This window comes from Rhincodon typus, chromosome 45 (genome assembly GCF_021869965.1).
Source record: "Rhincodon typus isolate 14 chromosome 45, sRhiTyp1.1, whole genome shotgun sequence".
Classification (NCBI taxonomy): domain Eukaryota; kingdom Metazoa; phylum Chordata; class Chondrichthyes; order Orectolobiformes; family Rhincodontidae; genus Rhincodon; species Rhincodon typus.
The window spans coordinates 7,112,863-7,121,913 of record NC_063376.1 but is presented as its reverse complement, the minus strand read 5'-3'; the positions used below and the strand labels follow the sequence as shown (position 1 = coordinate 7,121,913).

The window sequence follows — 9,051 nt, the reverse complement described above, 5'->3', positions numbered from 1 at the left end:
CCCTCTACCAATAAAACCTAACATACTGTACGCCTTCTTAACAACGCTATCAACCTGGGTGGCAACTTTCAGTGATCTATGCACATGGACACCGAGATCTTTCTGCTCATCCACACTACCAAGAATCTTACCATTAGCCCAGTACTCTGTATTCCTGTTACTCCTTCCAAAGTGAATCACCTCACACTTTTCCACATTAAACTCCATTTGCCACCTCTCAGCCCAGCTCTGCAGCTTATCTATGTCCCTCTGTAACCTACAACATCCTTCTGCACTATCCACAACTCCACCGACTTTGGTGTCATCCGCAAATTTACTAACCCATCCTTCTACGCCCTCATCCAGGTCATTTATAAAAATGACAAACAGCAGTGGCCCCAAAACAGATCCTTGAGGTACACCACGAGTAACTGAACTCCAGGATGAACATTTCCCATCAACCACCACCCTCTGTCTTCTTACAGCTAGCCAATTTCTGATCCAAACCGCTAAATCACCCTCAATCCCATGCCTCCGTATTTTCTGCAATAGCCTACCATGGGGAACTTTATCAAACGCTTTACTGAAATCCAAATACACCACATCAACCGCTTTACCCTCATCCACCTGTTTGGTCACCTTCTCGAAGAACTCAATAAGGTTTGTGAGGCATGACTTACCCTTCACAAAACCGTGTTGACTATCCCTAATCAAATTATTCCTTTCTAGATGATTATAAATCCTATCTCTTATAATCCTTTCCAACACTTTACCCACAACCGAAGTAAGGCTCACTGGTCTATAATTACCAGGGTTGTCTCTACTCCCCTTCTTGAACAAGGGGACAACATTTGCTAGTCTCCAGTCTTCTGGCACTATTCCTGAAGACAATGACGACATAAAGATCAAAGCCAAAGGCTCTGCAATCTCCTCTCTAGCTTCCCAGAGAATCCTAGGATAAATCCCATCCGGCCCAGGGGACTTATCTATTTTCACACCTTCCAGAATTGCTAACACCTCCTCCTTATGAACCTCAATCCCGTCTAGTCTAATAGACTGTATCTCAGTATTCTCCTCGACAACATTGTCTTTTTCCTGCATGAATACTGACGAAAAATATGCATTTAGCACCTCTCCTATCTCTTCGGACTCCACGCACAACTTCCCACTACTGTCCTTGACCGGCCCCAATCTTACTCTAGTCATTCTTTTATTCCTGACATACCTATAGAAAGCTTTAGGGTTTTCCTTGATCCTACCTGCTAAAGACTTCTCATGTCCCCTCCTGGCTCTTCTTAGCTCTCTCTTTAGGTCCTTCCTGGCTAACTTGTAACTCTCAAGCGCCCTCACTGAGCCTTCACGCCTCATCTCTACATAAGCCTCCTTCTTCCTCTTGACAAGAAATTCAACTTCTTTAGTAAACCACGGTTCCCTCGCTCGACCACTTCCTCCCTGCCTGACAGGTACATACTTCTCAAGGACATGCAGTAGCTGTTCCTTGAACAAGCTCCACATTTCAATTGTGCCCAGCCCCTGCAGTTTCCTTCTCCATCCTATGCATCCTAAATCTTGCCTCATCGCCTCATAGTTGCCTTTCCCCCAGCTATAACTCTTGCCCTGCTTTATATACCGATCCCTTTCCATCGCTAAAGTAAACGTAACCGAATTGTGGTCACTATCACCAAAGTGCTCTCCTACCTCCAAATCTAACACCTGGCCTGGTTCATTACCCAGTACCAAATCCAATGTGGCCTCGCCTCTTGTTGGCCTATCTACATACTGTGTCAGGAAACCCTCCTGCACACATTGGACAAAAACTGACCCATCTGAAGTACTCGAACTATAGCGTTTCCAGTCAATATTTGGAAAGTTAAAGTCCCCCATAACAACTACCCTGTTACTTTCGCTCCTATCCAGAATCATCTTTGCAATCTTTTCCTCTACATCTCTGGAACTTTTCGGAGGCCTATAGAAAACTCCCAACAGGGTGACCTCTCCTTTCCTGGTTCTAACCTCAGCCCATACTACCTCAGTAGACGAGTTGTCATCAAACGTCCTTTCTGCCACCGTAATACTGTCCTTGACTAACAAAGCCACACCTCCCCCTCTTTTACCACCTTCCCTGATCTTACTGAAACATCTAAACCCCAGAACCTGCAACACCCATTCCTGTCCCTGCTCTATCCATGTCTCCGAAATGGCCACAACATCGAAGTCCCAGGTACCAACCCATGCTGCAAGCTCACCCACCTTGTTCCGGATGCTCCTGGCATTGAAGTAGACACACTTCAAACCACCTTCCTGCCTGCTGGTACACTCCTGCGACCTTGAAACCTTATTTATGACCTCACTACTCTCAACCTCCTGTACACTGGAGCTACAATTCAGGTTCCCACCCCCCTGTTGAATTAGTTTAAACCCTCCCGGATAGGAAGGATAGAATGGGATCGGTACAGTGTGGAAACGGGACATTAAAACCAACTAGTCCACACTAACGCTCTGAACTGCTTTCCACCCAGACTCACCACCCCCACCCTATCCTTGAGACCCTGCATTTTCCATGACGAATGCACCTAACCTACGCATTCTTGTATGCTATGGGTAGTTTAGCATAACCAATCCATCTAAAATGCACATCTCTGGATGGTGGGAGGAAACCGAAGCACCACAGAAAACGCACACAGACATGGGAAGAATGCGCAAACTCTGCACTTACAACTGCCCTAAGTTCGAATTGAACATGGGTCCCAGGTGCTGTGAGAAAGTCGTGCTAACCACTGAGTCACCGTGCCATGCCATTGAGATGCTGCGCTACCCCGTGTTCTGGCTATGAAGGAAATGCAAGGAATGTTTACCAGACTGATCTTCGGATGACAAAACTGATGTATGAAGAGAGACTGGATTGGTTAGGAGTTTAGAAGAATGGTTTGGTGTGAATTTCATCAAATCTGAAGAAATTCTAACATGATTAGACAGGACAAACGCAGCAAGGATTTTCCTGATGATGGATGCTATCAAACTAGGGTGGCTACAAACGAGGGTAAAAGAGAGGCCATTTAGAACTGAAATGAGGAGAAATGTCTTCACCTAGACAGTGGTGAGTCTGTGGAATTCTCTGCCACATAAGACAGTTGAGTTTTCAATACTCAATATTTTCAAGAAAGGGTTAGATATAGCTCTTAGGTGTAAAGGGATCAAACGGTATGAGGGAGAACATGGGAATAGGGTATTGAGTTCCGTGATCAGCCCAGATCATATTGATTGGTGGAACAGGCTCGAAGGTCCATAAGGCATACTTCTAATTCTGTTTTCTCTGATTTAAGGACCAGCAGCGTGTAGATCAAGAATGGCAGAACAGCACACACCACTGAAGACGAAGGGGCAAGGACATACTATGATTATTTTTAGACTGTTAGCCCACAGACCCAGATAACATTCTGTGAATCTGGATTCAAATCCCACCATGGCAGATGGGGGACTTTGAATTCAAACAATATATTGAATTAAGAATCGAGAGACGACCATGAATCCATTGGCGATTGTTATGGAAGACACATCTGGCTCACCAACGTCCTTGAAGGAAGGAAACTGTCATTCTTACCTGGTCTGGCCTATGTGTGACTCCAGACCCACAGCAATGTGGATGATGCCAACTGCCCTCGTGGCAGTTAGGGATGGGTAACAAATGCAGGCATAGCCAGTAGCACCCTCATCCTTTGAATGAATAAAGAAAATAAAATCGATTACAGCCCCTGTCTCCTTCGTCTGGGTTGGTGTGAGGGTGAGGAAGAGGGAACATACGGCTGATTCACAATTGACATTGATCTCCCCCTCCCTCATAAAACTGCAATTGTGATGCCTGCAGGACATGGGCCACAGCTGGTCAAGATAATGACTTATTTCTCTCTCAAGGACAATTTGGGATGGACACTTGGTGATATCCTTGCCATCAATGCTTGAATCAATTCAACCAGATGTGAGTGAGCACTGTGGATAGAAATTGAACGTGCAAACATCGATGAATGTATAAACTTATGAAATAGGTGCAGAAGTATAACATAACCCTCAAGCCTGCTCCACCATTTGATAGGATCAGGTCTTAATAGCTTGTGTTTCAAATTCTGTCTTTCCAGTTTCTGTTTCATTTTGTTTGCCGGCAAGTATCTATCTACCTTGACTTTAAAAATATTCAATGACACACCCCCAACCTCACAACTGCCTTCTCATGAATGTTCCAAATTTGCAGAAACCTCAAAGAAAACACAAATTCGCCTCATCTTTGTTAGGGCCAGCCTAATGTTAAAACAGTGCCACTGCTCAGACTGCCAACCCCTCCTTCTGCAATATCCCACGAGAGGAAACATATATTCCATCTGCACTTTGTCAACGCTGTTTAGGATCTTACATGCTTTGACTGATTTGAAGAATGTCATATATGCTTAGAGCCACATCAGTAAGTAATGTTAGGGAGCATTTTTTCTTTCCAGAGAAAGATGGTTTTGGATTTCTCAGCTTAAGAAGAAGAGCTGCAGATGGCCATGTATTCTCTCCAACCTGTGAAACCATTGCCCCTTGCCTCTCCCATTTATAACAGAACATTGCTCTGAAGTGATATTCTGATCTCACAGAAAGCCACTTCAGCTGTAAAGTCCACAGATAAAAGCGGGAAAATCGGGAAGTAATTCCCATTACAGGCAGCATCAGCGAGAAAAGAAAAGCCAAAAGAACTGCGGATGCTGTAAATAAGGAATAAAAACAAAGTTGCTCTTTGGAGGAAGGGTCACCGGACACGAAACGGTAACTCTGTTTTTTACCTTCGCAGATGCTGCCAGACCTGCTAAACTTTTCCAACAAATTTGTTTTTGAGCGGGAAATGAAAGTCACCATTTCAGACTGATGTTAAGTTGTTAGTATTTTATGACACATATTGAGAACACCTCCTTATGTCTCATGTAATTGAGAAGCCCCACTCCCAATAGTCCAACAGTTAATATTGATAGCTTACTCCATTTCTGTCCATGGGCTGAGGTGGAATTTGTCTGAGCTGTTCACTTATACAGTTTTGTTTTTAGAAATCAATTCATGAATTATCCATATAGCAACAATTGCAATAAATTGATTGTTTGCACAAAATTAATCAGAATGAAGACACGGTGATTACTTCTTTCCCTGGTGGTGCTTTTAGAGCACCAAAATGTTAAGTGTAATTTAGTTTTCAAGTTTCAAACTCTTCCACCTGTTCCATGCCTGAGCAATTTGGTTGAATGGGTATATCATTGCATTCTTCAGCTCTTGTCTGAATTTAACCTGGATGACAGCATAAATACACATGTTAGTGCAGGAGCTGGGGAGTTCCAGCATCTTCGCTGTGCGATCTGTGATAAAGCATGGGTCTGTGTAGGAGGAGTAATATCGGATATCTTTAATTCGTGCACAGATATTGTACACAACCTGAGTCACCCGCAACAGCACAAAACTGCCCGATATACTGAACAGCAAAATGATGGATTTTAGCCGGTTTTCCATTTCCACATCCTTGTGTTTCTATCCACTTTTTTGACCACGGAGACCCCTACGGATTTGACTGCTCACTAACATACACCTGACAGTCAGCACATTGAAGAGCAAGATCAGAAAGAACGGTACACAAGGGGTTAAAATGTAGTTGATAATTTCAAATGCAGTCCATCCAGGGGAACTGTAATAATTCTGTTTATGGGCGCAACTCCATGGAATATTATCAATGATGTATGCTGGCTCAATTGCAAAATACCAGGGTAGAGACTCCAGGCATCCCAGCACAGTCAAGGTCCCTAGAAATGCCATTGCAGTTCTTTCGGTGCAAAATTTTGTTTTCACTCTCTCATAGCAAATGCCACAAATCGATCAAAAGTGAATGTGACTGTGAACCAGGCAGAAATCACTGTGGCTGCTGACCTCAGGGCCGAAAGAACACTACACACAGGAGTAAATTTTACGAATGAATTTGGTAAATAAATTGGAACAGTGATCCACAATATGGCGTCAAATACAACAACAAGAAGATCAGCCACTGCCATTCCAATCAAGTAATGAATGATGCACTTGGAGAGTCCACAATTTCCTCGGGACAGGATCATTATTGCCACCAAGTTAGCTATGAGGGAAGACATTGAAATAGAAGTAAACATTTACAGATCATGTCCTGAATCAAAGAATAATGAGAGAGAACCTAGGACAAAATTTCCAGGTTTGGTATGCATGGCAGATGTAAACTGAATCATTGCGTGTTTTTCAATCATTAAATGCTTGAAATAAAATCACCAACAGTATATTTTGAAATCCATAGCACAAGCAAATAAAGTAAGCAAAGGAGATTTATAGTCCATCATTAAGAGAAAAATGGATTTCCATGAAGAGTGAAGGAGCAGATAAACTGGCAGCACTTAATGATTAGAAAAGGTGTTTGAGCAAAATACACAATGATAAGTAATAACGATTGAGCATCAAAGTTATCACCAGTTTGTATCAGGAACACTTGCGATAACATCTACCAGGAACACCAATGGCTGAAATAAGAGGTTAGAAAACATCTTCTAATTGCCACGCAGTTGGATATGCCATTTCTGAGATTAGCAACAACTTTGGTTGTTCTGGGACTCAAACTTCTGGCAGGAACTGTGAATTGATCCATTCCAATCTATCCTGATTTATATAGAGGGTAAGCCTCCAGTAACAGAGTGACAACTGACAACACAATAATTAACACCAACTTGAACAAACACATTACATCAACAGCTTTGACTCTGGTGTGTTTACTATTATGGGCACAACACAACTATCTCAAAGCTCATGAGTCAACATTAGTTTCACCAAAATGTAATGAAGCTAAAAGTTCATGCAGAAAAGACTGATCCCATAAAAATGAATAGCTTCATTTACAGTTTTCCTGTAAACCATGGTCCTTTTTCTTTCAGTTAACTTAACTGTTGCTGCTCTGGATGGTGGACAGAATCCAGAAACACAGCTTCATTCTGGTTCTGTAGATTCTCATTCAATGGCAAGGTCCCATTTCAACAAATTTAATTAGTGGTTTATATTATTTATTTCAGTATCACTGAATGTGCTAGCATTTATTACCCATCCTTAAGGACCCCAAGTTTGAGACAACCCGAGAAGTTTGCTCAAGCAATTTCAGAGGGCGGATAAGACTCAAGCACATTCCTGGTGGTCTGGAGTCATGAGTCGGCCAGACCTGGTAAAGATGGCACATTTTCTTTTCTAAAGTTTATGAGTGAACCAGATGGGGTTTCAAGCCAAGGATTACATGAAGCTGGATTTTTGATTCTAGATTGTATTGAATTCAAACTTTATCATCTGTATTGGATGGAATTTGAGCATATCTCTGCAAAATATTTGGCTGTTCTGCATTAACATACATATTCAAGAGGTATGGCACTTGAGGCGATTGGGATCAAAGGTAATGGGGAGAAAGCAGGTTTAGGCAATTGAGTTGGACGATCAGACATGATCGTGACGAATGGTGGAGAAGTTTGGAAGGGCCGAATGGCCTCCTCCTGCTCCTATCTTTTATGTTTCTATTCATGGCTCGACAAAATTAAACTGTTGCAACAGACAGAACTTGCAGATACTTTGTTAAGAATTGCATATTAGTGTGTTTTTTTCTTATTGGAAGATCAGAAAATAAACTTCCAAAACATTAGTTGCGATGTTAAGTGCTTTGGCCCATTAGAAATATTAGTTGACTCGGAGGACCAAGGTCAATTTTATATCAGGGGTTCAGATCCTGTTGTGACAGTTAATGAGAATGTAATTTGAGCCGAACGTGATCCGATGTGCGAGAACCAAGTCCCTGATCCATGTGACTGGGATCAGCACTCACTTGCCTCATTAACGCATACAGACTGAAGAGATATCAGTGAACATTTAACAGGGCAAAAACAGAAGTTGTTGGAAAAGTTCAACAGGTCAGGCATCATCTGTGGAGAGACATCAGAGGTAATATTTTGGATCGAGTGAACCTTCCTCAGAATGGATGTTTCCATTCACATCGTAAATTCAGTGATAAATCAGATACTCAGAACTAAATTTAGTGAGAAAAGCACAGAATGAGAAAAGATTTTTTTAAAGATGTATCGCATTTAATATTTCAAATCTATGCATAATTCACTTGGTGTATTTTCCAAGTCAATGGCATGATGAATTCACAGTGAATACAATGCAAGCTCCAACTGCCAGCACATATGTGAAAGGGAAGTGCCAGGAATTGAACTCAGTATCTCCTCAGTAAGCAGCCATGATTGATTACAGGATATACTGGACCATGGTAATACTAAATCACAGAGTCATGAAGTGATACAACATAGAAACCAAATGTTTGGTTCAATTAATTCACGCCGACCACATTTCCCGAGATAAACTGGTACTACTTTCACATAGATGCCCTACAGTGTGGAAAAAGGTCCTTCGGCCCAACAATACCACACCGATCCTTGCAGCACCTCACCCAGACCCATCCCCTAATAACCCACCTAAGCTACACATCCCTGAACACTATGGGCAATTTAGCATGGCCAATCCACCGAACCAGCACATCTTTGGACTGTGGGTGGAAACCAGAGAACCCGGAGGAAACCCACGCAGACACGGGGAAAATGTGTAAACTCCACACAGACAATTGCCCAACGGTGGTATTCAAACCGATCCCTGACGCTGTGAGGCAGCAGTGTTAACCACTGAGCCACCGTGCCATCTGTCCGCATTTGGCCCATATCCCTGCAAAACTTTCCTGTTCGTGGGGCGAGGAACACTCAGGCTAAACTACAGAAGTTGGCCCAGATTACATAATGATTGGTTGAATCTTTTCATAACTAACATTCATGTCCGATGGTCGGAAACGCATAGGCAGTAATAAAAGCAGCATCCTGCATTTGAAGAATCCTTTTCCCGAGTTATGATTGATTGTGTAGGTCCCCTTCCTGATAACAAAATTGGAAACCAGTCGTTGCGAACTCATTGTATGCGGCTATCAGATTTCTGGAGGCAAATCCATTCCCAAATGTCAAGGCAAAA

At 42.6% G+C, this 9,051-nt stretch overlaps 1 pseudogene; it reads right to left on the bottom strand.

Moving 5' to 3' along the window:
* Positions 1-5,187: 5,187 nt before the first annotated feature.
* Positions 5,188-6,582, bottom strand: LOC125487778 (annotated as a pseudogene).
* Between the last annotated feature and the right edge of the window lie 2,469 nt (positions 6,583-9,051).